The following is a 20,723-nucleotide window of genomic DNA, read 5'->3' on the forward strand; positions in this document are numbered from 1 at the left end:
TGGCACGCAGCCCTCAGGGTGGGCGGGGCCGGCTGCAGGCAGATGGGGACAAGGTGTGCTCCCGGGAGGCCTCGGGCTGAAGGTGGCCCTCTGAGAGAAGCACCCCAGCTTGGACAGGAAGGTTACAGGCCGGGGAGAGCAACCTAGGGCGCCCCCTCGGAGCAGTGGGAGTGGGAAGAGGGGCAGGGGTGGAGGGAACCCGCGATGGGAGGCCAGTGGGCTCTCCGCAGAGGCCAGCTTAGCCCACAGGAGCTGCCTGTGAGCAGGGGGTGGGAGGGCACTGCCGCCCTGTGGCTGCTGGGCTTCCCGGATCGCGGCTCTCTGCGCACGGGTCGCAGGGTCCTGTGACTCCGTATCCCCTCCCTCAAACCGCCCCCCTCGCGAGGCCGCGCCGCTAGGTGCCCTGTGTCGACAGGCAGAACCCCACTGCCCGCCTCGATGGTCCCCGCGCACTCAGCCAGCGGCCTCTGCTGTGTCTGCTGCTCCTGCTGGGTCTGCTGCTGCGGCCGGTTACCCGTGAAGACCACGCCGGGCACCTCCAGCACCCCAAGTCCGCGGGAGCGCACGCGGGCCCTGATGCAGGACTTCCCGCTTGTGGACGGGTGGCTGCAGTGTGTGCGGGCTGCTGGGGGCCGCTGGGTGCCTAGCCTGGCCCCGGGCAGGGCAGGAGGTCCGGAGCATGCAGAGCTAGTGGGGAGGCTCCCTCACACCACCCCTGGACGTCCTCTCCATCATCTATGGATGCCCTTCCCCTTCTCTGTCATCCCCTCCCTGGTGGGCACCCCTCAGCCCAGGCCCCAGCTGCTCCTAGTACAGTCTGTGTGACAGTGGGAGGTGGGGGACCCACAGGCTGGCCCAGGCCAGGCAATGTGTCCTGCCTGATCCCAAGGCCTAAGGAGCCCACCTATTTGCCTTGACCTCCCTCCAGCCACAACGACACGCCCCTGGCCCTGAGGCAGTTTTACCACCACGGGCTACAGGATGTTAATCTGCGCAATTTCAGCCATGGCCAGACCAGCGTGGACAGGCTGAAAAATGATCTCGTGGGTGCCCAGGTACCAAAGGGACACACAAGGTGCCACCATGGCTGCTGGGGAATGTGGGGCAGTTTGGGGGCCTCAGAGACCACAGGTTAGTCACATTGGAACTAAGTTACCATAGTGACCTACAAAGTGCCATGCCATGGATGCTGGGGGAACAGGGGTCACAGTGAGCCAACCTGACGGGCATCCAAGTACCACAGAAAAAGCAACGCATTACATGTGACTTCTGGGCTCAGTGAGTGTTGTGCCAGCTGAGGAGGCTATGAGAAGCCCAAGGAGCTCCAAAGCCCAAACTAAGCCCTTGCCTTCCCTCAGTTCTGGTGAGCCTACGTCCCATGCCGGACCCACGAACGCGATGCTGTGCGCCTCACCCTGGAGCAAGTTCACCTCATCTGCCCCATGTGTGCCTCCTATTCTGAGCTGGAGCTTGTGACCTCAGTTAAAGGTAGACGGGGGACTTCCCTGGTAGTCCAGAGGTGAAGACTCCACGCTTCCACTGCAGGGGCCTCGGGTTTGATCCCCGGTGGGGGAACTAAGAGCCCTCATGCTGCGCGGCACGGCCAAAAAAACAAAAAAAAAATGGTAAACAGACTGGTGGTGGTAGGTGTTAGGGACTTCAGTTAGCTACCCCTGCCTCTGAAAATGATCATCTGACCTACCTGCCCCCAGCTCTCAACAATACCCGGAAGTTGGCTAGCCTCATTGGTGTAGAGGGCGGCCACTCACTGGACAGGAGCCTCTCCATCTTGCGTAACTTCTATGCGCTGGGTGTGCGCTACGTGACACTCACCCACACCTGCAACACGCCCTGGTGAGCACAGTGCAGATGGTAAGGGCCCAGTGAGGCAGGGATCTGCCCAAGATCACGCTGGGGCCCAAAGCAAGTTTACCCCTGGGATCCAGCCCTGAACCTGGGGTCGGGAGGGGAATGGAGGTTTGCAGAACAAGACTGAATCCCCAGAAGGGCCCTCCTACTGCCAGGCACAGCCCAGTTTGGGTCCCTCCTCTTGCACCAGGGAGTTGCAGGTGTAGACGGTTCGACAGAACCTCTTTCTACGCTCTTGTAGCCAAGTCATGGCCACCAGTCAGACTGCCTCCTGGCCATCCAGCAGGGCACAGAGCTCAGCAAAGGGTATCCACCCCTTCTACAGCAATGTCAGTCGGCTCACCGGCTTTGGCGAGGTAAGGACCCGGCTTCCATACCCTGCCCCACATGAATGTACAGCCCCGCCTGTGCCCTACAGATAAATACACACAAGATAAATGCAGCCCTCATGCCCTCTCCCCATCCTGTCCCTGCAGAAGGTGGTGGCAGAAATGAACCGCCCGGGCATGATGGTGGACTTGGCCCATGTCTCGGATGCTGTGGCACGGCGAGCCCTACAAGTGTCACAGGCACCTGTCATCTTCTCCCACTCAGCTGCCCGGGGTATGTGCAAGAACACTCGCAATGTTCCTGATGATATCCTGCAGCTTCTGGTGAGAGACTGCCCTGGCCCTCAAACCTAAAGCAAGAGATTCAAACCAGGAGCCCTTGAACCTGAGCCTCTTCTCCCTCCATTTCCTCAAACGCCAGGTTAAATATCTTCTGCCCCCAAAACCCACGGTCCACAGCCCCTGAACTCTTCAGCCCTAGGTGGGGGTCTAGGTGGTAAGATACTCCTCCAAACCCAGAAACCCAGGGCCAACACACCACCCAGACCACGGCTGCGGCTCCTCCATTCACACAAACCCAGAGAGGAGACGACTCTGACCTCAAAGCCAGGGCTGAACACCTTCCTCACAGGGGCCGAGAGAGTGAACAGGCAGCTGGCTGTGCTGGGGGCCAAGCTGACTGTCCACGGGTCCGCCCCTGCAGAAGAAGAACGGTGGCATCGTGATGGTGCCCTTGTCCGAGCGGGTGCTGCAGTGCAACCCGTTAGCCAACGTGTCTACTGTGGCAGGCGAGCCTCACCCTGGGCTCTCTGAAAACTCGGATTTGGAGCTGAAGCTGGGTCCAAATTTAGGGAGGACTTCAGAAGAGCCCCAGTGGTTTGACCCACCTATTGGCAACAGGTACAGCACCCAAAAACCCAAGAATGGACAGTACACAGCACCTTGGTGCCATGTGGAACTGGAGCCACAGAATCAAAACTGCGATACGGATGGGTATCAGGGAGGCTGTCAGACACTGCTTTATGTCAAACACATAAAGAAAATATCCACTATCAGAACCGTTGTCTGACTGACTTTTTTTCACATCTTTCTGACAAAATTCGTGAAGTTGTGAGTACCACAAGCGTCATTACACTTCTGTTCAAGATGTACTCTCTGGCTCACAATCATTGTTTAGCTTCTGTATATTGCAGTGTACATGAAGGTCTGTATTAGTCTGGTTGGGCTGTTATAGTGAAATACTATAGACTGAATGACTTAAACAGCAGAAATTTATTTTCTCACAGTGCTGGACGGTGGAAGTCCAAGATTAAGGTATTGAATACCATAAGAATTGGTTTCTGGTGAGAACAATCTTCCTGGCTTGCTGATGGCTGTCTTCTTGCAGTGTCCTCACACGGCCTTTCCTCTACGAGCAGAGGGAGAGAGATCTCTGGAATCTATTCCCCTTCTTATAAGGACACCATCAGTCCCTGTCAGATTATTACCCCACCCTTATGACTTCAGTTAACTTCAGTTACCTCCCTAAAGGACCTATCTCCTATCTTCTACAGTCAAATTAGGAGGGGCCTCAACATATAATTTTTGGGGGGACACAATTCAGTCCATAACAACAACTTAAGATAGCTTTCTCTGATTTTCAGTCTTTCACTAATACCTCCCTCTTTGTCTATGAATTATTCAAGTTTCCTTAAATTTTTTTTTAATTTTCTTAAATTATCCCTTCCCTTTAAATGCTGTCTTCACTTCTTAATGGGCATCTCTTGCAAATGAAGGCACCTTTCCTCACAATGTATTGATTACTCTCCCCACTGTAACACAGCGTCTTCTCCCATGACTTTCCTGAAATGGTTCCACTTTTGTTCATAAAAGTTTAGTCATCCAATCAGATGGTTTATTTTCAGTTCCCACAGCATTTTGCCTTTGGGAAACAACTGGCTCCGTTAAATGGTGCTTCTTTGAAAACTACCTTCCTTTATGTTTTATAGCAATTTTATGATTTCTGTTGGCATACCACCTAGCTTCTTTCTCATCATTCTTTTTATGTTTATTTTTCAGTTGTTTCTCTCCTCACTCCTTAGCGTTAGATACTACAGACAGTTGGCCTTCTTCTCATGTCTTATATACTCTGTCTCTTACTCCAGCAGCTTTGTTTACCATTTAATATATTATCTGCCAGGCGCCTTCCATCTGTTACCAGCATCTCTCCCTCTGTCTTTGTCATTTCAGCCTTCGCTATGCTCTCTGAGCTCTCACAGGCAGATCTATTGAACACAGGAATCTCAGTGGAACATACGAGTACGTTATTTCTCTACTGAGTAAAGCCCTTACAGGTCACATGGTCCTGATCCATCTTGCAGCCACGTCATCTGGACTATTTGACCTCCAATGTCACAATAGCAGAGGACCAGACAAGAGGGACACTGGCTCCTAATGACCTCAGCTCAGAAGTGATACACTTGATTCTGCTTCTTTGCCACTGGCCACAACGAATCAAAGGAAAACAGTTGAACTACAAAGGAGGATGAAAAATGTAGATAAGCACATAGGATATTTGATGAGCGCTATCTCAAGGTGACATCACCTCCCATCAAACTTTTATTTCACAGAGAAAACACAGACTATAAAGCAAAAACACCCCAAACTAACTTTTTCTCTTTACGTCCAAGAATAGCTTTTCGACATAGTTTATAAATACCTATTCTCACTTCCTCAGTACCTTCCATTCATTTTCCCACCTCATTGGGATTGTTAAGGTCTTCCTCTTTAGCGATTTTATTTTGGCTCCCTCCCATTAAAAATTACTCCCGCTTGATGCCAAGTAATTCTCTAGTTACCTTTTCTCTCTTCCTAATTTCACAGTGCAGTTTATCAAAAATTGTATTTATTCTCATTGTCTGTATTTTCTTATCTTTATGTACCTCGTGACTCACACAATTTTGCTCTTTTCTTCTTACTTATCTGCACTGGAATTGCATTCACCAACATTTAATTTGTGATTAAATTGAGTGAATGTTGTTTGGTCATTCTGTCACCTTTCAGCAATATTTGATTTTGTTGATCAAACTTGTCATCTCAGAAAAATCTTTCACCTTAACAACAGTAGCATCTTAGCCTGCTACTTCTTCCTCCTGCCTCTGGACATCCTTATCTCTTTCATTGGGCACTCTCACTTTGCCCTCTGCCAAGAGATGTGTATTTCTCAGAAGCTCTCTTCTGCCCTTGATAGATGGTCTCATCTACTCTTGTGATTCCAGCCACCATATATATCACAGATCTTGACCTAAAACTTACATATCTCTCTCCTGAGTCTCTTACAAACTTAACTAATTGCCAACTGAACAACTCTGCCCAAATATAACATGGACACTTAAAATTAATTATGTGATGTTACTGAACGATTAATTTTACCTTCAATACTTACTTCCACTATTCATCTCTCTACGTCATTTATACCACCACTATCTGTACACTTGTCCAAGTTGGATACTGGGGGAACACTGAAGACTCTGGACTCTGACAACCCTCAGAATGGGAGAAAATATTTGCAAACAAAGCAACTGACAAGGGATTCATCTCCAAAAAATATAAACATAAATAAATTTGTAAACTATATAAGCAACTCAAGCAGATCAATATCAAAAAAAAACACAAATACCGTATAATATCACTTATATGTGGAACCTAGAAATATGGTACGGATGAACTTATTCGCAAAGCAGAAATAGAGACCCAGATGTAGAGAAGAAGCACATGGATACCAAGGCGGGGGGAAGGGCCGGATCAATTTGGAGATTTGGATTGACATATATACACCAGTATGTATAAAATAGATAACTAATGATAAACTATGGTACAGCACAGGGAACGCTACTCAATGCTCTCTGGTGACCTAAATGGTTAGAAATATTAAAAAGAGGGAATATATGTATAGGTATAACTGATTCACTTTGCTGTACAGCAGAAACTACCACAACATTGTAAAGCAACTATACTCTAATAAAAATTAATTTAAAGGAATAATAAAACTCTGGACTCTGTATAATCATCCCTCACCTTCATAATTAATTCAGTAACCAAGTACTCTCTAACCTAAATTCCTACTATCCCTCAATATTGTCTACTTTTATTCAAGCCTCTTGCCACTACTTGGTTCTGAGCTACATTTTCTCTTATTTATGGAACATAAACAGTCTCAACTTTTAACAGAATAAATCTTTTAACAGAATAAATATTCATTGAGTACCTACAACACTGGTAAATAAGGACATTGTTCACATGCAGTTTACAATGTAGTAGGGGCAATGAACTATAAAATAGAACTATACCTCTCATAGGTAACTGGACAGCCAAGTTTTATAAGAACACGTAGAAAGGGAATTTAATCTCTAATGGAAGTCATGAAAAGCCAGAGATTCAATGTTTATTTTGAAACATATGATGAGAGTGCATTAACCGAGGATTGAATGAGTAAAGTATGATACAAATTGATGACATTACCTGGAGAAAGTTCAGCATTAAGAGAAGTCTAACCCTGAAGTCTACTGAGTATTGCTGAAAATTTATGGAAGAAGGAGATGCTAAGTAAGGATAGAGAAAGCAGATGAGGGTGGACTAGTAGGCAAGAGCACAGTGCTTGAAGCCTTTTCACCAAAATTAAAGAGAAGCTATCAAAGAGCTCTAAGCCGTTGAGTGAAACTTAGGTTGCAATGCAGAGAATAAACAAGACAGAAATAATACTGGAGTCAGGGAAAAAGTGAACTGGGATGTTACATCCTAGTAAGAAATGTAAAAGATATGACAATGGACATAGAGAAGAATGGACATATATGTGTGTGTGTGTGTGTGTGTGTGTGTGTGTGTGTATAGATATACATATATATACACACATATGTGTGTATATATGTGTGTATATATATATATATATATATATACATATATATATATAGTATAATTATGACAACTCTTAGGGATTGTTCCAGAGTTTAAGGGAGGGGAGAAGAGTAAAGAATGACTCTCAGTTTCTTGCTTGGTTAATTGGGTTAAAACAGTTTGCAATAAAAAAGATTTAGCTTAAGTCATTTAATCATTTTAAGTGCATTCTGAATCCTATACAAATAAGTTTGAGAAATTTAAGAAAATTGTGTTTCCTTAAGTTTTGCATATCTTTTGTTATTCCATGTAAATTCCCTTCTTTTTCATATGATTAAAGTTATGAAAAAAATAAGAGAAATGAAAGAAAATAAGATCTTATGAAAAATTATGAATGATCTTTATCTGTTTTTGTGCTTACTGTAATTTCTTATTGTTTATCTCTCTATATACATATTCTGAGATATCTTCTCAGACCTGCTGAATCAATCTGTGAGGAGTAAGTTTAACTAATCACTCAGATGAACCTAAAATTGGTTCATCTACAGGAATAACCAACATAAGAGAGTAGTCATGGTAGTCTCAAAATTAGAGAAGACTTCCCAATTATTCCCATTATGTCAAAGAGAGAATATGAGCAGGTACTTCAAGTATCCGAACTTCGTATGATTAGATTCTGCAAAAGCATTTTAAATAGAAAAAATACATAGAAGAAAGGTTAAGACAAAACTTCCCCAGGATAAAATGGATCCCGTATTTTCACCAGATGCCTTTACTTAGGAAAAAGAAATGTTAAAGAATTGTAACAGTATCCAACCTGGAAAACAAAATACAGAAATTTTCACCACTAAGCCTGAGCTCTGTACAACTCTGATTTAGTGTTTTTTCGAGCCTTACACAGCAGTCTCTATTTTTAAAATATTTATAAGTAACCCATTTTGTAGGAAAACACCTAACTTTCATCATAAGAATTATGACACTTTATATTTTTATTCCAGCCTAACTTTTATACTCTATTTTCTACCATTTGGCAACTTATACCCTACGCTCTAGTCAAAAAAAAATCTCATTTACAATCACTTAAACATAATGTGTTGGTTCTCAAGTCCAGGATGTTCCTTCTTCCTGGTATGCCCCTGACCTTCTCTCCACGTGGAACATTCCTACTGACATTCAAAACCTAATTCCAAACCCCCTCATTGTTGGCATTCTCTTTAATATCCCCTATTAGCAGGGTTAGTGACTCCAAGTTCTGTTTTACAAAGTTACATTTTTATGATCTATTTATTTAATAGCCTCTCCCTATTTGATTGTAATGAGTTGTTTATGCATCTCTCACACTCTCTTTTGAGTTCCTCTGGCCTTTATTTTTCCTTTTATCTCTTACCCATAAGCACAGTGCTTGCCCCATAGTACGTGCTCAACGTGTTGGCTGAGTGAAAAAAGACACCTTTTAGCTCTAATCATTTGTGAAATGTCATTTAAAATGACATCAGATTACCCTTTGTTTCCTAACTTAATTTCTAGTACTATAGAATGTACACTCAGAACATCGTCAGTGGCCTACAGAAACAGTGTTCTCACTGGACTTCATGCATATAGTCAACCCCATTATAACTTTCTCTGGCATACAACTGCCAGACATGTTATTTAAAAAAAAAAGATGTACCAACCCCTCACCTATTGGAAAACTTCCAGAAGCTCTCCATTCCTTATTGTATCTTTTCTATTTGATTTTTCAAATACCTCTGTCTTACTTCATCTATTCAGAACTGGCTTTTCTACCTTTGCTTTCATTTTTAATTTCATTCATATCATTATCTGCACTTACCCATAGAACCTAAGCATATTTCAGTTTCTTATGCAAGTTTCCTCACTAGAGGTCAAAGGGGCAAGGACTACTGTCATAAAATATTAAATAAATAGACGATAGGACTTTGTTCTATTGGTCTGGGAAAATTACTACCTGAAACAAAAGAATTCTGGAAACTGAAGGCATCAGACCAGTCAGCTTTGTTTACTTCAGACTCAAATCAATGTCTTGTCTTTACCTGAGCTCTGGTTACATTTAGAAAAAAGTACTGTAAATACAGTGAATGAGCAAGGCCACTATCTGAGACATGTCTGGGTCCTTAGTATAGTAACTGGGGGAATGGTAAGCATTGGTCAATGTTTGCTGATTGATGACTCAATAGATCTGGTTAAGCCTCACCATCAGAATTCCAGACTTTTTAACAAGCTTCTCAGTCTTTTCAACCCAAAGAAAAAACTAAAGAAAACCGGATGACAAGAATTTCAAATTGTAAAATACCCCGATTGTCAAATTTAAATAGGGATATCCTGTGCAATGGAGAGGCTGGCTGGTGCCAATTTCACATTTTGTTCTCTAGTGTCTGGACAAAGCCTGCTCTGCCAGTGAGCTGACAGGTCGAGAGCACTCCAGCTTCCACAGACACCCGAGAACTTTCTATTTTTCATGGTCTTCCTACCTTACCTAAGGGAAGGACTATATTCACAATGAAAAGAGTTATGATTCATCACCAGTAGAGAGATTCTTCCACTTTCTGGGTGCCCACGTTAAAAGTCTGGTATAGTCAACACTCCCTCTAACATAGATCATGTATTGAAATGAGAAAACTATCACCTAATATGGCCAGAGAGATGAAGGGACTTGGCCCAGCTGAGCCCAGGAGACACCACTAATTCAAAACCTCAACCATTAACGTAGTGATTGTGATCAAGGAGACTTACAGCACATAAGAGATTCAAAAAGCACATTAATCCACCTCTGGCAACACTGCCAGTTTAAAAGAATGATTAACCTTCTCTCCCACTTGATTCAACCTGGCTATGTATTATACCACTCTAAATGCTAGCAGACTCTATGCTCATGGCCTCCATTAGGTAGCACTTAGTATACATGAAAACTTTCTTCAAGAAGTAATTACTTTTGAAACCATAAACATTTCAGTTGGGAAAAGTGAAAAAGAAAGGAGGTGCAAGTAAAGGGAACTAGGAAAAAATAAGAAAATACCCTCAAATATAAACATGTTGATTCAAAAAATAATTTAATGGGGATTTAAATGATACTAGGTGAGCATTTATTCTGTTTCTGCTTTAAATAAAGCATTCTGTTCTATTTGTTAGGTGTTGTACTTGTTTAGTATCTAATGTCTGTTAAAAACCTCTCGAAAGAGATGTATTCATTCTGGTATCCTAAGCACCTATCTGGATGAAAAGCACAAGCAATGGGAAGTCATGGGGCATAATGGACCTTGCAAAGGCTCTGAAATCCATCTCTTACTTATGGTCTTTGAGACTCAGCCTCCTCCTCTATGTAGTGTTCATAAAACTTAGTGGAGATAGAACACTAGGGACACAGAAGGTCAAAGGAGGTATTTACTACGACTTTCCAAATATCTTCCTTTAGGAAAACAAATATATTTTATTTGCAATGAGGCTTTCTTGTGAATTTTATTCTTCTAAAGAAGAATATTTTTAGTGAACAATTGATTCGTTTGCCTCCCTGTGCTACTTTATTGACAATACTCAGGTAGGGGTGGTTTTCTCTCAAGCAGTTACCTCCATGTGATTTGTATATCAGACCTTCCTAAAAGCATGTTTTCCTGCTCTTTCGTTCCACCCCATCCCAGCTCTACTTAAAATATTGTGATCCTCTATTAAAATGCACAGAACCCTGGGAAAATAAGGAGAAGCAAAATGTTTGTCACTGCCAGCTCTGGTACGCATATATCAGAGGCTAAATTATAACTGATGAAGACAGAAATGGGACCCATTATCTGTCTGACTTCAGAAACCAGAAGTGTAGCTACTACAAGCTGATGAATTGGAACTCAGATCAAGGCCTAGAGTGGAGAGGAGTCTTCTGAACAGAAGGGGAAAGTAAACCAAGGGCAGCGTTTAATTATTTAATAAGAAGTAAGAGAATGACTAGGGTGTTTTTACAGAACAGGATATAATATTGAAATAAAATCCCCCAAAGTGACACAGAAACATAATGCAATCCTCTTAAGCTACAACCCTTCCTAAACCAAACCATACCATTCTCTTCACACATCCTGGAAAGTCAAAAGAAAGGGGATACTGATCTGCATCACACTGGCATTAGAAGCAGATCTAGTTTTAATGAAGTATTACTTCATGGACTGAAGTTTCCCCCCAAAAAGGGTAAGCTTTTTTCTCAAGAAACATCACTGTGTAATAATCAAGGAGCCAGGGATGGTGGTATTAATTGTTCTAAGTACAGGGATTTGTTTTGCAGAAAGAAGTACCAATCAGAAAGAGAACTGACCAATAATTACTTAACAAAACTGCTTCAGAAGTAGATTTCTAAATCTACTTTTAGATTGATAGTTAGAAAAATCTTACTAAGTTTATTCATTTAGAGGAAATCTGTGCAAGCCTCTGAAACCAAGAGGTATTGTATCAAAAGAGATAAGGTCACTAGACACTTATGTAAGAGCTACTTCTTCCTCAAATGGCCACCATATAGTCATTTCTGACTATTACATTACCAAGAAGTAACAATGCACCTTTAGGAAACTAGTATGAAAGAAAAACATAATAAAATTTTTTGCAGGTGACTCTTTGATCTCATAGGTGTGTGTTAATTTTCCAAAGTTGGGACTGGATCCTGCCTTTACAAAATGCTCCTTGAAATATCACATTGAAAATCTTCTCTTTTACTCCTTATTGTAAACACTGTATATGTTTTTAAGAAGACCAATAAAAAATATGGACTATGGGGCTTCCCTGGTGGCGCAGTGGTTGAGAGTCTGCCTGCTGATGCGGGGACACGGGTTCGTGCCCCGGTCCGGGAAGATCCCACATGCCACGGAGCAGCTGGGCCTGTGAGCCAGGGCTGCTGAGACTGCGTGTGCAGAGCCTGTGCTCCACAACGGGAGAGGCCACAGTAGTGAGAGGCCCGCGTACCGCAAAAAAAAAAAAAAAAAAAAAAACATATATATATATATATATATATATATATATAGAGAGAGAGAGAGAGAGAGAGAGAGAGAGAGAGAGAGAGAGACTATGAAATTATTTTTCCAGTAGTGAAATTGTGGAGAATACATCTTGCATTTCTACTGTATTCCCGCAAAAAGAGGAAGTTCTTTTCCACAAAGACTCTCATCAATGTTAACTCTGGGAGAGAAGTATTTGTAGTTGTCTCATGCTTTGTGGTGAGAGACTCGCACTTTTTCCCGTCTCTATTGTGGGAAACAGGGCACACTTTGGGCTGAGAATTCATGCTGTGGTCGGAAAAGAAAGAAACAAAAAATACCCTCATTAACACTGCTCTTTAACAAGTTCAGCAAATGGGCTTCAGGCATTCTAAACAGCAGCAATTAAAAAATAACTTTAGATTTCATACATTTCTTCCAGTAGGATGAAAAGCTGAGGTATGTTAACTTTAATTTTATGGTTTGGGTGAATACCGAGTTCGATTACTCCCTGTCAAAGCAGAAATCAGCCTCTTACAGGGAATAAGTGCTAATTAAGCAAAACAGAGTAAGCATGTTATATGAAGTATATTTGATTCTTTCCTGTGCACTTTGGCTGCACAAGCTCTAACCACAGTTTCCGGAGGGACCATCAGTGCTCCCTAAGAATGCCAATGCAGTGTTCCGTCCAGTTAGTGGGGCGCAGAGACCAGTCAGAATGCTGATGCTTTCCACAAAGGAGATGGGGCTAGGGAGGCAAATGCAATCAGGGAGTATTACCTCTGTCTTGTGTGCCTGCTACAAAACCGTGTCCTCTCAAGACTGCTCTATCCCTTCTTTGCTTTATACGTGTATGTGTAAGTTTGTATATGTAAGCTTTACAAGTCTCTCATAAGAGAAAACTGAAAATGCCCAGGAAAAAGACAAAACTGCTTCAACAGAGAAAGGTCTCTCTGTTCCAGTTGAAGAGGATATAGAGTTAATAACAGGAAATATCCATCCCCTGAAACTGTATGAAACATGGATGCTTCCACAATTTACTCAAGGTCTCACTGACCAGGCTATAAGTAATTTTAATTATTATTTCTTATGATTATGGTTGATAAAAAGTCTCAGTGGTATGCTAAAAATCTTTAACACTTGTTGACCTTTTTTCTTGATAGCTTTCCTCCTCCCAGGCTCCAGCCAACGGCAGCAGTAACAGATATCCAGATCTTAAGAGGATAGAAGTATAATGGTGCACTGAATATGGAAAGGAAGAACCAGTAATGGTTCCTATACATTCATAACGCAAATCAGCATCAAACTAAGCTTCCCCAAGAAGAAGCTGACAGCAAATAGTTTCTCCTCTTAATGAACTGAGGAAACAACTTTGAAGTTATCCGTAGCCACCGCTTCTGAAGCGACCAGTAGCTTTGCAACTATTAGTTTACTTGTATTAGATTAATTTATATTAGAGTTTATTTAATGCAATTGCTCACAAATTTTAAACCATTTTGTAGAGTAGTGTTCTGTATCTGTTTAAATGAAATGCTTTCCTAAGCTCAAAATCAGTGTTTTTATGTTGTGTAAATTATGAAATTACTGTGGAATATCTGGTAAACTTGATAGGAAACCGCAGATGTCAGCACTTTGCTGGGCAAGATTTAAAGTGGCCCACACCATTAGCCCTCATCAGGAGCAGCAGCAGTGGGCTAAGTCATAAGGGCACGCCCATCCATTACACTCACCCAGGATACTGTGAGTGAGAAACAAAGGGCAGTCAGACAGGGACCTCTATGCTCAGATTCCACTGCCAAGAAATGGCCTAAGTCAGCTCTTGTTGTTGAAGAAAATAACCCTTTAGGAATCAGACTGAATCCTATTTTAAGTTTTAGAGGAGGAAGGATACTATTTAAACATTGATGAAATGTGCCTCTTTTTTAATCAGCATAGAAATTTATTTGAATTCAAAAGAATATGGTTATATTTAGCATAGTGTAATAATTATCTAAAGCACGTATCATCGTTGGCTCTGAAACAGTTCTAAAGATGTCATTCTTTTGAAGTCAAAAAATATGCAGTAAAAATGGACAAGGAAGCAAAAATATGAAAAAAAACAAGTTTGCTGAGTATGTGAAGTTGTTACAAGAGGGGCACAACAAGATAATGTAACAGAGTCCAAATTACATAACATGCAGCAAGGAGTTCTCTTGCTTTAACAACTCCTAGAAAATAAACCAGTAATCCCAATGCAAGAATATCACCACTGGGTTATTTAAAAAGACAAATTTTCTGAGGGACACAGGTAGTAATTCACTATACTTCCCCTTTCTCTAATATCTTTTCTCACACCAATTTCTTTTCTTTCCTCGAGGATAGATTTTATCCTGTTGAAAACAATTTTAGTTTTATTTGTAAAGTGGAGTAAATAATATCCTGAGTGAAGTAGGCAGCGTTTTAGCTGAAGATGCTCAGGAATCAAACTTTTGAAAAAGGCCAATCAGCTAGCTAGCTAGCAGTTACCATCAGTGGCTTGCAGAAAAAAAAATTACAGATGATATGTTTGCTAAATAGATAAAAAGAATAAGCAGTTTAGAATGGGTGAAAAATCCCAGGATCTATTGTGACCTAGACCAGAGGTCCCTAACCTTTTTGGAACCAGGGACCGGTTTCCTGGAAGCAAATTTTTCCAGGGAGGGGGGGCGGGGTGTGTGAGGTTCAGGCGGTAATGTGAGCCATAGGGAGCAGCAGATGAAGCTTAGTTGGCTTGCTTGCGACTCACCTCCTGCTGTGCAGCCCGGTTCCTAAGAGGCTGTGGACTGGTACCCGTCCAAGGCCAAGCGGTTGGGAACCCCTGACCTAGACACTCAAAAGCAGACAGCTGACCTCTGATTAAGCCCATTTTCCTGTGGAGTGAGCCATAAGGGGCTCCAAGACACAGTTTGGTTTCAATGTTTCAGTGTTCACAGCCAGAGGGCAAACTCAGAATGTCTCCTCCTCTTGCAAAAACTGGACCACGGATGAGAAGTCTTTTTTTTTGAGTAGCCCTTCACGCACAACATCCCTGCAGATCCGATGGGCTTGACTGCCCAGAAGGACTGGGCTCTTCGTGCTGGTAGCAGAGTCTCATGCTAATCCCAGATCCTTAGCCATGAGTGTTGCTCCGAATCCGCCCTGATAGTAATTAGCCGAGGGAACTCCATCCATCACCCCAGGTACAGGATTATAAGTGTCACTTGACCAACATTGTCCTGAGCTCGTATTTAGGATTTTAGCCAAGAGTTTTGGGTCAAGCCCTAACCTGAGTCCCAGATTCATAGCTTCAGCAGTTCCAATCCTACTAATAGCTAACAGCAAGTTTTTGCAGATCTTCGAAGCCTGGCCAGTCCCAACAGCTCCACGATGCACCACATGGGAGCCCATGCACCACAGCAGCTCAAGCCCTCCCATCCTAAGTGTGAGGTTGCCAGATCGAGCCATTCCCACGCTACCAGAAACAGGGGCATCCGTGAAAACCGCTCCCATTTTCTCAACTTCTTTGGCCAATTCTCTGAAAACCATAGGATCAACAGTACTGGAATCTATTAATAGTGAGTCTTTCTTCACTTTTTTTTGAATTCCATTTGCTCCACAATAAGCTTCTAGTGCATTGATGCATTGTAATAATTCTGTCACCTTTTTCGGCTACATCCCCTGCAGAAGACACTACCGGGTTCATCTGCATCTAGAACCTCTTTGCATGAATCAGGGAACACATCAACAACGGTGAGTGGCTAGCCATGTTTCATGAGCTCTTTTGCCACTGGACTCCCCACGTTGCCTACTCCAATGAATCCAACTGGAGTCTTGGAAGCTACTGACCTAGAACACAGCGCTGCAAGGCTGGCCACCACTGGCTGCTGCAGACGATTCCCTGTACCGGAGGCCGGAGGTAGCTCCATGGAGATGGAAGGAGGCTGCCACGCTGCCCGCGCCCCTCCTTCCCACGGTGACCTCCTCGACTCCCGGCTCACCCACTGGCTGCTATAGGGTGCGTGATGCGGAGGGCCGGCTCGGCTCTGGCGATTCTTAATACCTCTTTGGTACTAGGTTACACATACAATTTCACCTAGTGAGCGATTTAACAGAAGGAATTTTTTTCTACGGCATTTTTGTGACACAGCAGATAGAAGCGAGGTCACTATTTCTTTGAAAAACTGAATTAAAAATTTATAGAAAGTCATGATTCATTCTACAAATATGCCGAGTCAAAGAAACGTGAAAATTGATGCGATGGAGGAAGAGCGCTAGACTTCCCTGATGCTCAACTGGCACCTTTCTTCTGGTGTCAGAACATGGTTGTGTAACTCCTTTAATCCCAGTGGATTTTCCAAAAATTCCAGAATCTTCAGATTTTGGTAGCCCCTGTTTACTGCCTTTGCCCCCTGCATGCCAAACCCCACCCCACCCCGCACGCCAAACCCCACCCCACCCCGCACACATTTATTTTTTACCAGTTGTCCTCCGGGGTGTTTTTCTTTATATAGTTATTGCAGCAGTTTGTTAGACTACTGACCCCCAGTGCAAATGCCCCTCCCCCCCGTTTTCTCACCCTGTGTAGTTTTGTTCCACCTTGACCTGGGCTTGGTCACGTGACTTGCTTTGGCCCAGTGGCATATCAAGAGCTGAAGCTTGGAGAGTACTCGTGCTTTAGGGTTTGTCCTCATGGAAACCTGACCTGTTAGGAAGCCTGGCTAACCTAGTGGAGACTAGGCACAGGCCACAGCCAGCACCAATGGCCAGACATGTGAAAGCAACCAGCCCCGGTCCAGCAACCAGATGATGGCAGCCTCAGTAGTCACCTCAGGTGAAAGCAAGATAGATCCACCCAGGAGATCCCAGCCCATTCTGCTGATTCACAAATTGTGAGGAGATAAAGTGCCTGCTGTTTTAAACCACCAAGCTTAGAAGTAGTTCATCACACAGGAAGAGATATAACTATCTTCACTGTTAGATTATCTTCCCATTTTATACCATGTTTCCCCTCAAACGACTGTTCCTTTAGCCAAGATTCTAGGAAAGAAATAACAACTGATGAGGCTGATAGAGCCTTAACATTTTTTATAAGTTTTGTAAACTTTTAAAATAACTATGTTAATAAAATCAATATTTATTTGATCACAAAATTATTTTCTTCAGTTGCCTTAAGAAGTAATGCAGAATTGTACTAAGTTTATACATTTGGAGGCTCTAAAAATGTGTTATTCCTTGGATTCAAGTCCTAGTGTACTTTATGTGGGCATTCACGTTTGCAAAATGATTCCAGGAAAGTTGCGATTTCATTTTACAACTTTGGCCTAAGGAGTCTTATGATATTTTACCTGAGAAAAAGAACACATTAATTCCACTTTCAGCTATTAAACCCATGGCTTCCTGTATTTTCTAAATTCCCTATCAGTGAAGAAGACTATGTATAGCGTACAAGACTGTCATGATTAGGAGGAAGGTAGTACAGAAAGAGCCCATCAAATTAGGCATTGCCCAGTCATGTCAGTATACTAACGTGGCGAGCCACAGGCAGCTTGAAGCCTGGAAAAAAGACAGATACAATGTAATGATTATCCTAAGGATCCGGATAATGATTCCTATGATTTTGTTTTAAATATTAATGGCAGAGGATTCTGGGGAAATAGTGGTGGCTACAGAGAAGATTTTTATCCCTGAATATGCCACCCCTCCCCTAAATACACAACCCCCCACCCCCACAAAGAAGAAAGAAAAGCATCTAGGATAGCAAGATCAAAAACCCACAGACAACATCTACAACAAGGTGTCCACATGAACTGCAACATACAGCCAGGTAGGAACAAATCAACAACAGGAAAAAGACCTACATATGTGTATCCCAAGGTGTGTGGGAGGAAGACGAGGGAAGGACTCTCTCTCTCTTTCAGGAGAGCCAAAGGTTACTATGGTTCACGAACTCACTGAGATTGAAAAACTCACTGAGAACAGCGGCAGAAACTGGGAGTGAATGTTGCAGGCTCCACTTTGCAGCTGAGTGCAAGAACTTTGAAATGTTCTGAGGACGCCAAGTGTTCTGGGGTCTGTGAAACCTTGACATCTATCAAACCAAAGCACCATTCCAGAACAAATCCCCATACTCAACAAGGACAGGAAAGAGGAGGCCTGGGTAAATGGGCATAGGAGGGCCGAGGAGGAAGATTTTAGAAATTTTAAGGTCATTTTTTAAAATTATGTTGTGGGGCTTCCCTGGTGGCGCAGTGGTTGAGAGTCCGCCTGCTGGGACACGGGTTCATGCCCCGGTCTGGGAAGATCCCACATGCCGCGGAGCGGCTGGGTCCGTGCGCCATGGCCGCTGAGCCTGCGCATCCGGAGCCTGTGCTCTGCAACGGGAGAGGCCACAGCAGTGAGAAGCCCGCGTACCGCAAAAAATAAATAAATAAATAAATAAATAAATAAATAAATAAATAAATAAATAAATAAATAAAATTATGTTGTGAAAATAATAGAAGATAGTGAGCCCTGGAGTTCTGAAGCTAGAAATTATATTCTGATCTATGTTTCCCTCCTAAAGTGGAAACTTATTTCATTTAAAAATGAGTGACAGAAGAGTATTCCATTCACATCCTGTAGAAAATCAGTGAGAAAAAAAAAGAAAAAAGAAGGGTGAAAAGAAAGTTCCAGCAAATCCTGAACACGTGACAGAAAGACACGTCCACAGAACAAATGAAATTTATTGCCTGATATTGCGGAAAAAGTAAAAGAAATTTTCAAAGGAATAGAAACTGGTTTTAAGAAAAACATAAAAAAAATTAGAAAAATTCAGAAATGAAGTGATTGGAGAATAGCAAGATTTGAAAAGGTGAAAAATTCAGTAAGTAATTTGTTTAAAAAAAAATCATGTCTCGAGAGAAGGTTAAACTAGAAGGAACACAAGTTTGAATAAACACAGTGGATAATGTCTCCTTGGAGAAACAGCTGACTTCAAATCCAGCATAAGAAACGAACAAGATGTTCCTGTTACATCTTGTCATACAAGACAGCTGGGAAGACTCCAAAGACTACTGTGGTTGTGTGGAAAGGACTCAGGAGCCAACTTGAACAGGATCCGTGAACCTAAGAGGGGACAATCTCTGCATCGATACTTATAACAACCTCACTGAAAACAACAACAAAGAAAGAAAATACCTCATTAGTCATCTTTGGAAGAGTCAACCTTTCTCTCTCTTGTTTTTTCTTTTTTTGTAAAACTGGTAAATAAAATAAAAGAAACATTTATTCTTCCTTTCCTAATTAAACTGTAACTCAGGGCAACCAAGTGGTTGATGAAATAATGTTCTAGCTAGTAAATGAATAATCATCTAGTTAGTAGAATATCACCATTTGGTACCCTTAATAAATTAATGGATCTAGACATTGATCATTAATGGCTGCAATGTCACAGTAAGACAGACACTTTACAGTTCCTTTTGGAATTCATCAATATTATCTATGAAGTAAACTTGACAAAAAAATCACACCTGAATTATGTCCGTGCTCTAGATCTATCTACCAACTGACAGTAAATACATGGGCCAAAGGAGCATGATAAACATATAAGCAGAAAGGGGATGCAATCAGCATAATCCAGACAGTTGGGAACCCTACTGGATGAATGCTTTGAATTCAATGACAAATACTTGCAAGAAAAATGAGCAAATTGAGTTCTTTTAAACCTATACTTTAAAAGAAATTGTGTTTGGATCAGCAATCAAATAAATAATGGTTATTAAAATAAAAATACATTTATAGGACAATCAAGGAAACATGAACTGACTGGCTATTTGTTGATATTAAGGAATCATTATTATTTGCGGATGTGTGATAATGACATAGTTGAGCTTAAAAAGGGCAGTTCTTGCATTTTAGAAATATGTATACTGACGTTTTCACTGAGAAAAAGAAATCTGGGATTTGCTTTAAAATTGCTGGGGATTATGGTGGTAGTAGTAAGAGAGGGTATAGAGAAAATATATTGGCCTGAAATTGATATTTGATGAGAACAATTGATGAAAGTTTCTACTTCTTTCTTTTTACTTCTGTAGATGTTTGAAATTTTCCATACTAAAACATGTTTTATAAATGTAGATGGCTTGCAATTTGCTCTTCTGAGCTCTCAGAAGGCAAAAAGCCATTCTTAAATTAGGAGCTTTCTTCTCTAGCCAAGAATTCTAATGATAATTTTGTCCCAACTGGCCAGTGCACTCAGATTGCTCTGAGATCTGTTGGTGGAAAAAAAATCAGCACAAACAATAAGGAGGCTCTTCAGTCTTAGAAGAAAACAACAAAGAGTAAAGGCTGCTGCTAAGTCTGGGGCAATAGTGTAGTTACCAGTATAAGACAAAATATTAGTTTCTTCCAAAATCCACTTGTTACTACTGTGTATACTTTTGCAGCAAAGTATCTTTTCTACGTTGTCAGCATTAAAGTAAATTTACTATTTAGGTAGCATTTAAATTATCATATACTCAAAGCCTAGAAAGAATCCCCTAGGCTGAAATGACATTAAATCTTATTTTGGCCATTGCAGTGTATTCTCCAGTCTTACTTGCTTTGTCTATAACTGTCGTAAAAAGGTGTGAGGAGATCTGCCAATATTAATGCCAGGATTCAAAATGAGTTCTTTGTAGCTTGCTTCCTTCAGGATCTTCTGCCCTCAGACCCA

General features: G+C 42.1%; 2 pseudogenes across 2 annotated transcripts in view; one reads left to right on the top strand and one right to left on the bottom strand.

Annotated features, from left to right (window-relative positions):
- Positions 1–204: 204 nt before the first annotated feature.
- On the top strand, positions 205–4,446 carry LOC307065700 (dipeptidase 2-like; annotated as a pseudogene). The gene is made up of 9 exons: positions 205–258; positions 399–602; positions 929–1,055; positions 1,359–1,488; positions 1,713–1,854; positions 2,156–2,225; positions 2,346–2,522; positions 2,902–3,098; positions 4,428–4,446. The product of its transcript is annotated as a dipeptidase 2-like (transcript).
- Positions 4,447–14,998: 10,552 nt separating this feature from the next.
- Positions 14,999–20,723, bottom strand: part of LOC307065711 (3-hydroxyisobutyrate dehydrogenase, mitochondrial-like) — a 28,703-nt pseudogene continuing 22,978 nt past the window's right edge. The window contains exon 5 of the transcript in view: positions 14,999–16,039. The product of the transcript in view is annotated as a 3-hydroxyisobutyrate dehydrogenase, mitochondrial-like (transcript). The remainder of the gene's footprint in view (positions 16,040–20,723) is intronic.

Source organism: Hyperoodon ampullatus (genome assembly GCF_949752795.1).
Source record: "Hyperoodon ampullatus genome assembly, chromosome: 2".
Taxonomy (NCBI): Eukaryota; Metazoa; Chordata; class Mammalia; order Artiodactyla; family Ziphiidae; genus Hyperoodon; species Hyperoodon ampullatus.